Genomic DNA, 17,311 nt, shown 5'->3' on the forward strand with positions numbered 1-17,311 from the left:
TCAGGGTAGCTCACAATAGAAATGAGTTGTGTTATTCCTCTGCTAGCTGCACTTGAGTGTGCAAACTCTAAACCAGAAGTTAAAAGTTCTATAATATCTTTCGTCTTTTTCTCAACATCATTCATTTTGATGAGTAAAATAAAATTGGTTCCCCCTAAAACCTGCATTAAAAAAATGAATGGTGATCAATGATTATTTGAAATATTCAACAATTAAATTTACATTTTTCCATATTATTGTGAAATAACCTTGCTCTATTGTGCCAAAATGCTCTAAAGGGTATTTGAGCTAAAGGAACAAATAGCAATTCTTCTTAATGATAAGAAAGATAAAGCAAGTTAACTTTAAAACAAATATTTTCTCTTGAAGTGTGCATAATTGGTGGATATTCTTTAAAAAAAATGAATACTCTCACAAAAATCAGTGCAAGGTCCTTAAAATTCATATTCTGATTTAAAAAGGTAAAAAGATAGCATTTATGAAAAAAGTTAGAAATATGAATAATATATTTTAAAATATTTTTATATGTTTCAGAACTTTAAAAAATACCTGCTCTGAAAACTAAAGGCCTGATTATTCATTAATTAATCAATCTTCAGAGGTAATTCACATTTACAGAGGTAATTTCCTTTTAGGGACCTAAATATTTCTACATATAAATCGATAGTGAAAGTGTTTTCTGTGGACAAATATGATAGCTTTGCTCTTCATTTGAATAAGAATGATTAATAAACTAGTTTTATAATAGTATATTGAAACAGGCATCAGAATTAAAACAACAACAGCAACAAATCTTTAGGCTACAGATTAATAGAGAATTCTGTGGCTTTTTAAAAAAAGAAATGCAATAAGATATTAATAATATTTTATTTGTATGAAATGGCATTTTTTGCTATAGTTGTTATAAGACAAAATATTGACCTCGGTTGGTGGAAAAGAATTGTGAACAGCAATGTCACTAATGACACCGTATTTTGAGAAATTGAGCCACAAAACAAGCCTACTCATTATCTTAATAGTGTGATAATTATTATTTTATTATTTATTTTCACTTATAATTTTATTATAAGCATGAAAATCATATTTATAAATATATGTTATGCTATTTTATCTAAAATTTAAAACTTGGTTGTGATATGATGAATTCTTACTTTTATATTATAGAACATGAACTAAAATGATTTACATAGATTATTTTCTAAAAAGTATGATGAGGAGAAATGTGACATTTTTCTTTTATTGTCACTATATAATGTTTGGGAAGCAAAGTCATTCAATCTGTTCTGAACGTTCTAGCCCACATCTCTTGATATTTTCTATAAAAGAATGTATCAAATGCTTTACTCAAATTTAGGTTAAACTATTTCTACAATATTTTCCTGATTTATTAGTCTATTAATGCTTTCAAAAAAAGAAATTAAATGAAATGATTCTTATTACGATAAATGAAAATTTTGAAGATTTAGAGAAGAATTTGAAGACAGAATCAGGACAATAATAAACACAACTAAAACAGAATAAGGAGATATGACAATAAAATGAAACAATGTTATAATTAAATTATAATAATCAAGCTTGTCTTTAGAAATGAGAAAAAAATGTCCCTTATTACTTTTATTAAAAAGTAGGCTACTATAGGTTCAGAAGACTGGAATATCATGGAATATTACTTATCTTTACTACTATGAGAGTCTCATGGCTGGTATATTGGCTAGTTTTAATAATTTTTTTAAAAAGCATTGTTACAAGGGCAATCTAACTTTGGAGGGGAGGAGAAACGTAATCATGAATGAACACCATGTGAAAGCAAAGGGCAACAACAATTTTAAAAAGAAACTCAAGACTGAAAACTGATTTAATGTGGAGGAGAAAGGAGAGGAAGGCCAAAGCAAAACCAAGATTTCAAACATAGAAAACTGAGCAAATACAAGTATAGTAACAAAAATAGTGAAGTCAGAAAAAGGAGCAATTTTAGGAGGAAAAATAATGTGCAACTTTGGATGAATTGAGTCTGAGGTACCAGCATCCAAGGTTGATAGTTTTCGCTAGAGATAGAATGGATGAAGTGTACATCCTCTTTAATGATGGGATTTAATTTTAAATGTTAATATTTGCATTTTTTCTTATAAAGTTTAATCAATCAATAAACATTTCAATGAACTCTTATTGCTGTTTGTTGTCACATTACTTTCATTTGAACATTTCCCTCTCTTCTCCATCTATTAAGCCATCCCTCATAAACAAGAAGAAAACAAATTGATTCAATGAAGTAAACCAGTATATCAACTGAATCTGACAGTATATGCAATATTCCATACCTAGAGCCCCCAACTTCTGAGGAAAAGAAAAGAGAGGGATACACACTTTTATTTTCATTTCTTCTGTAGGGTCAGGCTTAATCATTACAACTGAACAGTGTTGTTTCTTTTTTATTTTTTTTATTTTTTTTCAATTTACATGTCAGCAAACATTTACTAATCTCCTACTATGGTCCAGGCACTGTGCTAATCCCTAGAGACAGAAATATAAAAGTAAGGCACTCCGTGCCTTAAGATCCGAGGATCTTACATTCTTCTGGAGCAGAGAGATACAACATGCTCACAGGTAAGTAGACTACATATATACCCATACACCTAAATATGTATATATGCACACACATACATACATACATACATACATATATATATATATATATATATATATATATATATATATATATAATATAAATTACAAAATGGCTGGAGGAAGCTAATATCCAGAGGAATTGTCAAAAACTTTCTATGGGAAGCAGGTGACACTTGAGCTGGGCCTCGAAGGGATCTCGGGGTTCCAAGAGAAGGAAAGAAGACAATGGTGACTTTCTTCCGTCAAAGCTCTAATAGGAAATGGCAGTTGAAGATACATTTTAAAGGTTGGCTAAGAATTAGATGTAGCATATGCATATACATCAACTTTCTTGTGGATCCGTTTATTCAATGACACTTGAAAATAATTTATTATGCACTAGTGATGTTTGATGAGCTGAACTCGGTGCTGGGGGAAATACAAAAATAAATAAGACAGAATCTCTGCCCTTATTGAACTTTCAATCAGTTAAAAGGAACATGTAAGGAATGTGTATCTCCAGTAGTCTCAGTCAGTGCTTTATATAAACACTTAATTCCCTTAGGAGGTGAAAAACTAATAACTTCTCATCACTTTTCAGTTCTCTTATAACTGTGAAAAGACCTCAGGCACTTCTTCATATCCTAGTTTCTTCAATGTTATTTTATTTTTTGTATTATTAAGCTTTTCATTCTCCACAAAGTTCTACTGGCGTAACTCCTCATGGTTTGAAGATGACTGGGGGTTCTTGAAGGTCTGCCAGTAGAGCACACACTCTGGTAGTCTCTCCCCTGCAGTGGAAAGATTTTAGAAATAGTCCCAACAACAGACTGTTGTCTATCTGAGGACCAGCCTGGCTGAATACAGAGAGATTCATCACTTTTAGGCTGCCCATGTGGTAATGAATTGTTTGGGCATGTCAACCCATGAACCTTCCCACTCCCACACTCCACAATGATCCTCAATGTTGTGTAATCCCCTTCTGCTTCTGCCATGATGGTGGAGAGGAAAAGGAGGAGGGTATGCAAAGAAATGTGAAATGTTTAGAACACCTCTAACAACTTGTGGTACCACACATGAGATCCAGCAAGTGGACATGTTTCTGAAGGAATTGAATCATATCAGTATTGAATAAAACCAGATGACAGCTAAATGGGAGAATGGATCCCCAGGTTGTCCTTGGAGAAGCCCAGAAAGGGAAAAAAAAGTTGCTTGTATTATATATTTAAAACCAATAAGCATCATTTCATTGGGCATGTGGTCATCTCTTGCCATAGTCCTCACGATATTTTAATTTATGTTAATATAAATTTATAATAGGACAAGTATGAAGAGAACAGTAGATTATTTTCCAACAGAATAGCTAGTGTTTATATAGCCCTTTAAGATGTGCAAAGTGCTTTACATATGTAATTTCATTCACAACTCTGATAGGGAGGTGATATTATTATCCCCATTTTACAGATGAAAAAACTAAGTCTGGGAGAGCTGAAGTGACTTGTCCACATCGAGGAGCCAGTAAGTGATTGAAGCAGGATTTGAACTATCTTCTTGACCCCAAGTCTAGCATTCCATTCACTCTGTCACCTAGCTGCTTCTACCTTTCTTATAGTTGACAAGATTTTACACATGTTCCTATTAGCCGATGGCATATTGCTGATTGCAACAAGGTCAGAAATTTTGCAGACTTTTAAATAAAATCCAAAATCAAACAAAAAAGCTCACCCTAACTTTTTACATAGGGGAAAAAAATCCAAAAAGTGGGTTAAGAATACCAATTGACTTTATTATAATATTCTTATGGAAGAGATAGCATGTCATTGTTGAGAGAGAGTGGGGCTTGTAGTCAAGAAGACCTGAATCCGGTCCTGTTTCTGACACTTATTCATTGTGTGACTATGGATGAATCACTTAATTTGTAAGTGCTCCAGACAATTTGTAAGACAAAATTACAGGTGAGTTCAGTTGCTGAATTAAATTGGAAAAAGGAGTCTCCAGATCAGAAGATCCAATACCAGTGAGATCACATATCTGGACTGCTCCAACCTCCCAATCACCCCAAAAAAATTCTTATGGGGATGCTATGTGGTTCTGAATCATGGGATACTCCATCTTCAAAGAATGAAAATTGTGGGTTAGTCAAAGGGCAATGGGAAAGCACATAATGAGACACAGAGCAGAGCAACTTGTTACTAATGAAGAATTACATGGGAAAAGTGACCTAAAGGAGAATACCATCAGCGAGGTGTTTGACTGGAAAAGGACGTGGCCTGGTTGAGGAGTGAGAGCATGATATAACTGCTGAAAATCATGTATGCTCTATGAATATTCACGCAATGTTATGAGACTTACAGGAAGCCCCTTGCATGGTGGGCAGCTATCCCTGTGGAGTATTTCCTGGAGGATGCAGAATGAGAAGTCATGGATGGTTTGGAACATACACCCTTGGAGGGAGTCCTATATCAATGAGATCACATCTATCATAACTTCCATGGAACCATTGGGGAAAAAAAAGCAAAAAGTTTTTGACTTATCTTAAGTTGTACTTGATTACCTTACATGCTCTGCAATTTTCACAGATTATCTAGATCTTGTTTTTTAGAAAACAGAAACAAAGCTGAGCAGGAAGTCTGATCTGCTCTGGTACCTGACATGGATTGTATAATGGCCCACTGCCCACATTTACACAACATTTCATATTCAAACACTGTGTGAAAAACTTCCTTAAATGTTCCTAATGACAGGATTTTCAAAGCATGTTTACTTTGCTTTTACATTTATTCTGATAGGGAATAACTCTTTGAGACTTCCTATTCCTTAAGCTATTTCACAGTCTTACCCACATGCATGCAATCAGTGTACAACTACCCTTGTATTATGTATTGTGTCTAATGAAATTAGCTTTTTACTTGCCCTCTGGCAATCTTTGGAATTAAGACAATGGCTTCAGTTGTTTATTTCCTGGAGTGATGTTTATGATTAACTAAAAAAAAAAAAAGAAAAGAGAGATAGAAATTCCTTTTCCCTCACTCCTAATTTTTCATAATTCTTTACAATTGTTGAATACCTTATCTTTCTTTAATATATCCCATGCAAGATACTAACTTCAGTAACATGATTGTACATATATTTTTGGCCACAGAGAAAGAACTACCATACCTAAAGAAATTAGCCTTGCCAGTAGTAGGAATTATTTCTTTATGGAAAGGCTGAAACAGAGCCAGAAAAAACCTGAATTCAAGTCTCTCCTAATAATTGTTAGATAAAGCACCAACTTGATTTATTTTGGATAATAGTCTACCCTTTGCCTTAGTGTATGGAGCAATAAATGCCTTCCACATGTGCCTAGGAGATCATTATTAGTATACTCAAGGACTCTAGGAAATATGAGTAACTACATCTATGCTAATGTTTTGATGCATTGACTGAACATGTCTTTGGGGGTAACCTTCTTTAAGGGCAGCCACCTATGCTGTTGAATTTGTGGGATGGAGCAAGGCCCTGTGAGGCCTTGAATGTCCTGCCTTCAAAGAACTGTACTGGCTTTGGGTCACAACCACCTGCTGGAATCTAATGCAGCATCCTACTTTTTTTTGGGGGGGGGTGTTTTGTTTTGTTTTGCTTTTGGCCTGGAGAGGCTCAAGGTATTTAAACACTAGGCTAAAATTGGATGACTCTTGACAGTCCATTCACTAGATGATGGAAGCTTGGGGGATAGAACCTGGATGATAGAGTTCTTGAGATCATTACCCAAGGATATATTCCAAAAGGTAGCAGAGATGTGACTTCTAACATACAAGTCCAAAGATGGCACTCTACTGCTCAAAAACATTCAGTGGCAACTTAATTCTTCTGGGACAAAATATAAACTTCCCAGCCTGTCATAATATAACCCAAACCTACCTTTTCAGCTTAATTTTATATTATTTTCCTTTATGTTCTAAGTGCTGGCCAACTTGATTATTAGCTATTCCCTGAATTCAACATTAATTCATGTAGGCTGTCCCCTATGCATGGAATCTCTTCCCCCCCTCCCCTCTCCTATCAAAATTTTTCTCTCAAGCCTTATCTCAAGTGCCTTATTTCCTTAGTGTTCTTCCCTTTCTCAAATTTTCCTATACCATTTTATCAGGCTATTGCCATTGTCCACCACACATCCTACCATGTATGATACATATCAGTATACGTCTCATAGTTTCCTTTGATAGAATATAATCTCCTTGAGTGCACTGTATGGGACATACACATAGTATGTGCTTGATGTGTGTTTGCTAATTTAATTTGAATGGAAGGTAGGGGTCAAGAATGATGACACCAATTAGGAGGAATGATAAAGGGTCAGATAGATAAGGGGTGCTTTGGGTAGGGGGAATGTTGTCTACATCAAATACTTTTTGTTGAGTTTCATGGTAAGATTAGAACTGCTGCTTCCAAACAGACACATTTCCCCAGGGCACCAACATCTGGAAGAGGGCATTCTTCCTCTCCGTAGTGGTTCTCTGATGGCCCTGCAGTACCTGAAATTACTGTTCTCCTAAATTTGTCACTCTCATGTCCTTTCCCAGGGTTCATTCCCTGGCATCAATTCACATTAGTATGATGACACCCAACCAGGGTGGATTGTACACATTGGCTTGGATTCCCATGGCACATAGAATGCCTAAGATCAGAGATAATAATGGTATACTTGGCAACCTCAGGGACCCTTTATCTTCCCTATTCCATCCAATAATACTAGAAGTTCTAGGTATAGCTTTGCAACCAGGTTCAGGACACTGTATCAGGAGGGCAACTGAAACAGCTATTTTTTCAGAAAGAGAGACTTGATCAAAGTTCTAACAGTTCAGTATTTTCCTGAAACAGGCAAATCCATCCAGGCATCCTTCTTTTCAGTACTGAGTGCTGCCTCTGTTTTAAACCAAAAATAATACCTTGTGATTGGAAACATTTCAATAACATTATTTGTGCATTTTATTGAAGCCAAGGTTACAATTAATAGCGTCACCAGGAATTTCAGACATTTAAACACAGTTTTTACTCTTCCAGAGCCAACCACATCCCTGGGCAATTATTCATCTATCAAAATGCCTTCAAACCAAGCCCTAAACCAGAGCTGGGATGTTTGTTGTTGGTGGTCCTGCTCAGGATAGACTCTTGAAAAGTACCACAAATAACAGGCAACCTGAACCTGAAACTCAGGGAAGGGCTCCAAGGAGCCCTTCCTCCCCTACGATTATGTAGTAATTTGCTACCTGACTTGTGCCATCTACTACTAGTCACTGCCAATTTGGTTAGGTCACGCTGTCTCCCTGTCTGAAGCTTGAGCTTGACCTTGAGTATTTAACAATTAAGTGCAGAATTTCCTTTCCCTCAGAATCAACTCCCCCATCATATGATTCCTTTAGGGTTTCCATTTCAGTAAGTTTCTGAAAGAGACAGACAGACAGAGAAAGAGAAGAGAAAATGATTAGGAAAGAGAGAAAAAGAAATAAGGGAGATGGGGGGAGAGAGCGAGGAAGAGAGAGAGACAGAGAGAGAGACAGAGAGAAAAGGAAAGAAGGGAGAGAACAGAGAGGGTGAAAAAAGTGCAGAAATGACAAGAAAGATATGAGATGAACGTGAGAAAGGATGAGAGGAGAAAAGAGGGGGGAAGAAGAAGGGGAGGGAGAAAGGAAAGGGAGAGGACAGAAAGATAAAGAGAAATAATAGTACCTATGGAATAGAAATCAATAAAAACTAATCAAAATGGAGGAAAATCAGCCTATTTCTAAAATATTCAAAAACTCACCTGACTGTCTTGCTCGAGGTTTCTTAATTTTATTTTAAAATGTGCTATTTAGTTGTAAGGAACTTACAAACTCTACTTCATCTAAGGTGGAATAGGGGCTGATGGTACATAGGTTTAAATGAGAACGGGAGAAAAGTTTCAGTCTTTGAAGCAAGTTTGCCTTCATAGCTGTGTTTGAGGGAAGTGAGCAGGTGTGGTTAATACCTTTCACACTGTCCACAAATATGTTTGCTATTTAAAATTGGAACCTGTGTCATTGTATCCATCAGTCTGAAGAGGCTGATTATTTCCTGGTCCCTTTGAGATATTTCTTTCTGCCTGTTCTTATTGCAAAAACAATTTTTTGGCTGTTTCTACAAGTTGAAAGAGATTTCTGATATCTTCTTGCCCCATTCCCTGAGGATATCTCATCAATACTATTGCAAAATTCATTCATTTGTCAAATGTGTTTTCTTAGTAGTAGTTCCTTACCTTGATCAAGTAGATTGTTTCTACTTACTATAATTACAACAATAATTATTATTATGATTGCTTTAAGGTTTGCAAAGCACTTGGAAAATATTATTTCATCTTATCCTTACAACAACATCTGGGAGATAGGCGCTATGATCACCCCCATTTTATAAAAGAGGAAACTGAGGCAGACAGGTTAAATGATGTGCCCAGGGTCACACAGCTAATAAGTGTCTGGACAGGATTTTAACCTAGACCCTCCTGATTCTATGGCCAGTGTTATACTGGCCATAATATAATACCAACCAGCTAAGAAGTTCTGCTCCATGAGGAACAGGGTCCCAGCAAGTGTCAGAGGGAGATTTGAATCTGGGCCTTCTCACTCCAAATCCATGGTTATTTCCACCAGACTATGCTGCCTTTTAGTGTTCTCAGCTGTGTGTATTGGGAATACTTGGACTACAGTACCTACCTCACAGAGAGGTTATGAGGAGAGTATTTTGAAAATCTTAAATATCTACAAGTATGGGCAACTATTTTTACCCAGGATTGTTGAGAAATCTTCCTCACCCTTAAGGGACCAGTTCAAGTGCCATTTCCTTTTTATCCCTCTTTTCCCATCAGGAATCCTCTTTCCTCCACCTTTACTTGGTCATTGTTTGGGCCCCGACTGGCTCAGAATGAATATAAATAACAATTGTTTCTGTTTTGGCCAGAAACACTGAGGGTCTTCCCCAACCAGATCAATTTTTTTAAGAGGTCATTCTTTGCCTCATTTCTTACTAAGCCTTAATCACTGAATGGGAGCTGCCTCAGTCTAACTGAGGCTTGTTAAACACCTTAGCTTGAAAAGACAGGTTCCCCACTGCAGCCTGGGCCATCTCCAATGTCCTGATCCATGTTTGGCCACTGGACCCAGGTGGCTCTGGAGGAGAAAATGAGGCTGGTGACTTTGCACAGCCCTCCCTCATTTAAATCCAATTCACTTGCTTGTCATGGCATCACTTCCCTGATGTCATGGTCCTTGTCCAGAACTAGCAACCGGCTTCCCTTCCCCCACCCTTTCATCTGAGGACCTTGTAGCATATTTCACTGAGTATATTGAGGTCATTTGCCATTAGTTCCTCCTTCTCCCTTTTTATTCATTTCACATCACTCAGATGCCTTCCCCCACTTTCTCTTCTTTCAAGGAAGAGATGGCCCTTTTCTTGTACTCATGTACTCTTGTCCATCCCCTACAGTCTTCTCCAGCATATTTCTCCCCATTATTCCCGCTCACTCTTTCACCATCAATCTCTCCTTATCTTCAGATTTCCTCCCTGCTGCCAACAAACATAGCCAAGTCTCCTCCATCCATAAACAACCATCCCTGGATTCAACCATCTCTGCTACTTACTGCCCACACCTCTTCTCACCTTTAAACCCCTCTACACTCAGTGCCTCCACTTTGTCTCTTTTCAGTAGTGACTGTCTTACTTTTCTATTTGTACCTACAGCACTTAGCATAGTGATTTTGCACATAGTAAGCACTTAATAAATGCTTTATTCATTCATCCTTTTTTTCAAATGGAAAAAAATCACACAGCTGTATCAACTGGGTTTGATACAATTTTATGTTGCTTAATTTTAACTGGGACCTCATTGCCACAAGACAAACCTTTTATGCCTCCCTCTCACCACAGTGTCTTTTTAAAGCTTCATCAAACCTTCCATGGCTACTCTTGCACCCACTTTTTTAGCTGAGAACCTTTCCACATATTTCACTGAGAAAATTGACGTGATTTTCTGATCTCCCTCTTCTTCCCTCTTCATCATTCAGACAACCCCACGATCCCCTTTGTTACCCCTGTTTCAAGTGAAGAGCTAGCCCTTTTTGCTAAGGGAAAATCCTCTATGTGCATAGATGGTCCCATTTCATCCCATCTTCTCCAGAATATTGCCTCCTCTCCCCACACTCTCACATATCTTTAATCTCTTCCTGTCTACTGTTTTCCTACTGCTTATGAATACATCTTTGTCTCTTCCATCTTCAAAAAAAATCCTCACTTAATTTTACCACCCCGATTGCCATTATCTTATATCTCTCCTTCCTTTGGTAGCTAAATTTCTTGATAAGGTTGTCTACAATTGATGTCTTTAATTCTTTTCCTCTCACTCTTTTCATAACCCTGTAGTCTGACTTCTGACCTTATCATTCAACTGATACTATTCTCCTTAATATTCTTTTCTTTCCAGGTTTTTGCGATACTGCCTTCTCCTGGTTCTTTTACCTGTCTGACCACTCTTTCTCAGTCTCCTTTGATGAATCTTTATCCAGATCATGCTCACTGTGGATAGCCCCCTGGGCCCTCATCTCTTCTCCCTCTATATTATTTGTCTCTCATGAATTCAATTATCATCTTTATACAAATCATTCTTAGATCTGTTTAGCCAACTTTAACTTCTTAAATGACTTCCAGTCTGACCTGAACCTCCAACTCTCAATTGAACATTTCAAACTGGAAGTCTAATAGACATCTTAAATGTAAAATATCCAAAACTGAACTCATTATCTTTTCTCCCAAATGTTCCTCTCTTCTCAACTTTGTTACTATTGTTGAGGGTACCACCAATTCTCCCAGTTACTCAGTCTTGCAACCTAGGTATCAAACTCAACATGTCATTCCCAATTCGTATATCCAATCTGTTTCCCAGTAAAGATGATTCTCCCTTCATAACATCTCACATATAAGTCCCCTTCCTCTGATAGTGCTACCACCCTTGGGCAAGCTCTCATCATATCACATGTAAAATATTACCTTAACCAGGTGGCTTGTACCCCTCTCTCAAGTCTTTCTCTGCTCTATTCCATACTCCACTCTGATGTCAAATTGATTTTCCTGAAATATGATCTTTTATTTGCCTTTCTTTGTATAACTAGCATTTAGTGCAATGCCTGGAACATAATAGGTCCTTAATAAATTCTATTTATTTGATTTGACTCTTTTCTAAACCCTTTGCAATCTGACTTCTGAGCCTTTAATTCAACTGAAACTGTTCTTTTCACACTTATCTGCAATCTGTTTGCTAAATCTAATAGCCTTTTCTGAATACTCATCCTTCTTCACCTTTCTGCTGCTTTTGGCACTACTGATCACCTTTTCCTACTCCTTTTAGATATTCTTTCCTCTCCAGATTTTTGTGACACTGATGTCTCCTGATTCTCCTACTGTCTGACAGTTTCTTTCAGTCTTCGCTAGTTTTTTATCCACTAATCATGGGCATCTCCCAAAGTGCTGTTGTGGGCCATCTTTTCTCTCTCTTGTTAGCCATGATTCCCAAGGATTCCATTGTCATCTTTGTGTAGATGACTCTAAGAACCATATTTCCAGTCCTAGTCTCTTTCTGTAGCTATATTTCAATATTACCAGCTACCTTTCTGATATCTTAAATTAAATATCCAAAACAGAACTCATTCTCTTTCCCTCTAAAATCTCCCCTTTTCTGAACTTCCATATTACTGTGGAGCAGTATAAGTGGTCAGTCTTGCAAACTCAGTATCAACCTTGATTTCTCCTCACTCCTACTTCATATATCCAGGTCGTTGCTTCATCTTGTCATTTCTGTTTTTCTAACATCTTTTGTACGGCTAGGTCCCAATTAGTGGGAATAATGAATTCCATGAAGTGGTGCTAGTATTTAAATATGCAGTATTTGAAGTTATACGTAAAATATGGTATTGGTTCTAGCGCAATAGAAATATGAAATGAAAAATTTTGAGATAAGAAAATATACATTTGATTCAAGTTCATTACAATGTAATAGAGCAGTTATGGAAAAGAAAATTTAAAAAATAAAAAAATTCTGAATATTATAACTAAAGATAAGCCTACACTAGTGAAATGACAAAATGTCATTACTGTCACTTAAAGTATTTTAGCAGTGTGGAATAAACTATCTTCTCTTTCTTCAAATCTTCATAAATATATATATAGTGGTAGGTATAGAGAGCTATATCAATATCTTGGCAAATCTGCATGCTCACATTCTCACACAATGAACCAAGTGCATTTGAATAACCTGTGGAATTATCTAAAATCAGAAATGATATTGTTGTTCTTACAATTTTTTTAATAACTGAGACAAAATAACTTGAAGATCAGTTTTCATAAATGGCCATCCATACTTTTTTATTTGACCACCAAAGAACTGGAAAAGATTCATGGTGGTAGTCTTTCAGAGTCTGAGGATTTTGAAATTAATAATAAGCAGTGTGTATGTGTGTGTATGTGTGTATGTGAATTAGGGTTAAGTGACTTGCCCAGAGTCACACAGCTAGTAAATGTTATGTGTCTAAGACTGGATTTGAACTCAGGTCCTCCTGACTCCAGGGCTGGTGCTCTATCCACTGCACCACTTAGCTGCGCCCTAAACATTGGTTTTAAAGCAAAATCCCCTTCTTCATTATCTTCCAATAAAAGTATAAGGTGATTCTTGCTGTTCTTGTTCAATCATGTCTGACTCCTTGTATCACTTTTGGGATTTTCTTAGCAAAGATATTGGAATGGTGTGCCATTCTTTCTCCAGTTCATTTTATAGATGAGGAAACTGAGGCAAACAGGTTTAAGTAGCTTGGCCATGGTGACTCAGGTGGTAAGTGTCTGAGGTCAGATTCGAATTCAGGTCTTCTTGACTCCAGGCCCTGTGCTCTATCCACTGCACCACCTAGCTATCTCTAGGTGATCCTCAGATACTTTAAATCCAGTTGAGGTTTTTTTTCTTTCACAGATAGCAAATTCTGGAAACAACTACCTTTCCCAGAATAAGCCTGTTTTATTTACATTAAGCACACACAGACACATATACATATTGATCAGTGTTACATTCTTTGATTATTTCTTTCAAAATGTCCGCTGTTTCATCCTCATCCTACTAACCCCCCCCCCCCCCCGTAATATTAACTTTATGCTACTGAACTAACTCAGTTTTTAAAGTGGTCAAACCACCTAATTGTTGCAGTAAAAATGTCTTCACCATCCACTTCATTTCCATTTTCTTTCTCTGCCTTAAATAAATCTGAAACCTTTGCGTGAATGGCCTCCATGCCAAGAGAAATATGCCACTGATTGCAATCTTCAGTCCATACTTCCAAAAGATACTCAATTTTTATCATTGTAACACTTCTAGTCCTTATAGTTGTTTACAAACCACAAAAAACTGATGCAACTTTGACTTTTTCTTTTATTTCTCCTATATATTTTATATTACATACTACAGATTCAGACATTCTGACATTTCATCCTATTTTAGCGTTATTATGACCATGTTCGTGTCATTTAATTACATCAAATATTTGTTCTAATGACATAAGTCTCTTTTTTATGTGTGCTGGTAATGTTTTCACCTGAAGTATTCTTACTTTTGTCCATCTACAAATAAGTATGTGTGTGTATGTGTGTGTGTCTGTGTATGTGTATACAGAGAGACGGGGTGTGGGAGGTATACGTGCATAATTACTTACATATTGGCCACTGCTTCTTCTTTAGAATGTAAGTTGCTGGAGGGCAGAGACTGTTTTTGTCTTTATTTATATTGCTATCACTTAGTACAGACCCTGGCATATAGTGGAAACTTAATAAATGCTTTTTGAATCACTGACTAAAGGCAGAGATTATTTCTTTTCAAACCTTGGATAAAATTTGCCTTTCTTCTCTCCAAATAACTGTCAATTAGGAGCATAGTTTTAGAGCTAGAAAGCACCTTAGAGGTCATCTAGTCCAACTCCTTCATTGACCAGTTAACAGAGACCAGAGACATTAAACAAGTTGCCCAAAGTCACTGTGGTATCAAGTGGCAGAATTGAGATTTTGAACTTGGGATTTTTGAATCTAAATCCAGCATTCTTTTGGGCACGAGTCTACCCAATTACTTTTTTTTTTTTTTGGTCTGGATTTACGCAGTCTTAGTTGAAAGTCCTTTAACTAGAAGCTAAGCAATTTGGGTTGTAGGTGTGACCTTAAAAAGTTAGGGGAGCTCTAGTAGCTCATTTCGCCTCATAGGATTTAGAGCTGGAAGGGATCTTGCAGCTTAATTAGGACAACCTCCTTGTTTTATAGAGGAGGAGATGTAAGCCTTGGAGAAGTTAAGTGACTTGCCCAAGGATACACAGATAATAGGTAAAAGAACATGGATCTGAACACACATTTTGTGACACCATTGTTTTTGGGTGATTTTCCTCTCAAAGCTATCAAGTTGTGCTGTTGAGCCTTGTGTTTCCTGACAAAAAAAATAACCACACCAGGCTATCCCATTGCTGGACATTCATAGGCCTTTGTGAGGCCTTAAATGATTTTAGCCTAACACTAGATTTGACTTCTGATGGGAAATGTTATCCTTTTCAGTTTTCATTAGATAAGCTACATGTACTGGTATTTGAGTATTAACAGAGACTCTGAAAGATCGTTATCTTTTGGTGCTGCAACCAAATGGAAAGTAAATTCGTTACAAAGCATTAGGATAGCATGCTTTTAAAAAGGCCTATTTTGTGACACCTGAAAAACAAAAAACGAAAAGCTATCTGATAGGTAGCACAGTGGATAGAGTGCTAGGCTTGGAGTCAGGAAGATCTGAATTCAAATATGGCCTCAGACACTTACTAGCTGTGTGACCCCGGGCAAGTCACTTAACCTGGTTTGTCTCAGTTTCCCCTTTTGTAAAATGAGCTGGAGAAGGAAGTGGCAAACCACTCCAGTATCTTTGCTAAGAAAATCCCAAATGGGGTTACAAAGAGTTGGACACAACTGAAACAACTGAGTAACAATATTTGATAAGGCAAATGTTCCTATGTGTCTCAAAGAATGATAAAACTTAATATTACCATAAGAACCTGCCTTTTAGCAAGTTCATCTACTAACCTTGGATCAAGTCCACAAGCTTAGAGTTTTGTTTTGCTTTGTAAAGCATTTTCTAATAGCTTCACGGTGACATTTCCAGTTCCAGGGCCAATCAGGACCACGTCTATTGGTGTTAATGCAGCCTTATCATTGATACAATGATTACAATGAGGAATTTCCCCCCAAAATATTCTGTCCAACTCCAGTAGAGAAACTGAAGATGCTGGTACATTTCTGCTCCTGGTGCTTGAGTGGGTGCTGGTTATTGGGTAAACGTTAACAAAAGAACAAATTTAGTCTTTATATCAGGAAAAACTTCCAAACAATTGTGGTTATTAAAACAAAATTGAATGGGGTGCCTTGGAGATTAGGTTCCCCCTCACTAAAGTTCCCCAAACAGAGGGCTACATTACCACTTTGAGGTATGCTAAAGGAGGAGTTATTTGTCTAATATATGCTGCATTTTAAATATATGCCTTTAAATAGATGGGGCCACTTAGGCCCTTTCCAAATATGTGACTCCATAACTTTACTCTTTGGCATCTTGCCAAGAGATAGGGCAACAAGATAGGGCATGAGATAGTCCCCAGCCATTGGGGTCACTTTAACTTCTATCCCTATTTCTTCATCTGTAAAATGGGGATTATAGTACCTGCTCATTTAGTTAGTGGAACTGCTGTGTGGATGTCAGGTATATAAGTGCTTTAAAAAGTTAACAAGATTTTATAAATGTAAGATATTTTCACTAAGGAAGACTTTATCAAGAGAGGCAGTGTGATTTAGTGGACAGTGAGCTAGACCTGGAGTAGAGATAAAGACTTCTAATTCCAGTTTTGATATGTTCTAGTTGTATAACAATATGCAAGTCTTTCCAATTCCCTGAACCTCAGTTTCCTCATCTCATCTACTCAAAGGATTGTATAGTGCCAGGCAAATGTGAAAGTGCTGTATGATTCCATTATCACTATCTGTATTTTGAAATCCGTTTCCTCTAAACTCAACAAATAGGATGAGAGCTTTAAATAAAAAGATTTTCCATATTCATGGTTGGCTTCTTTTTTTTTTTTTCTTCTCTCTTTTTTATCCAAGGGTAACAATTTCTGTTTTCATGGAGCTAACCTTCTAATGGAGGAGATAGAAACATATGTAAGTGTATACCAAATAAATACAAAGTGAATAAATATTAATAGCTACAAAGTAATTAAATACAAAGTAGTTTGGGAGAATTAATCAGAAAATGAAATATAACTCATTTGTTACTCCTGAGAGTACAAGCATGGTCTTAGTGTTGCTTCTCCCAAGACTGACTTTAAAATATTGTCATGCATTTTGTCCCAGAAATACATTGGGAATAGTAACTGATAGGGTCATAATATTTCAAAACGCAAATAGGTTGATGGGCAGCTCTGAGGTCATTTCACGATTTACCTTTATCTCCTTGTTAATCCTAAATAGATTTAATATCTGTTGGACATGAAATTTTCCAGGATCTATTCACTTCTGTGTTAATTCTCTGGTGCATATCAGACCCATATTCGTTACCTTCCCTTTCTCTCATTGGCCATATTTCTGAACAGGATTGGACAGCTCCGGA

This window comes from Vombatus ursinus, unplaced genomic scaffold (genome assembly GCF_900497805.2).
Source record: "Vombatus ursinus unplaced genomic scaffold, bare-nosed wombat genome assembly UNPS02014779.1, whole genome shotgun sequence".
Classification (NCBI taxonomy): Eukaryota; Metazoa; Chordata; class Mammalia; order Diprotodontia; family Vombatidae; genus Vombatus; species Vombatus ursinus.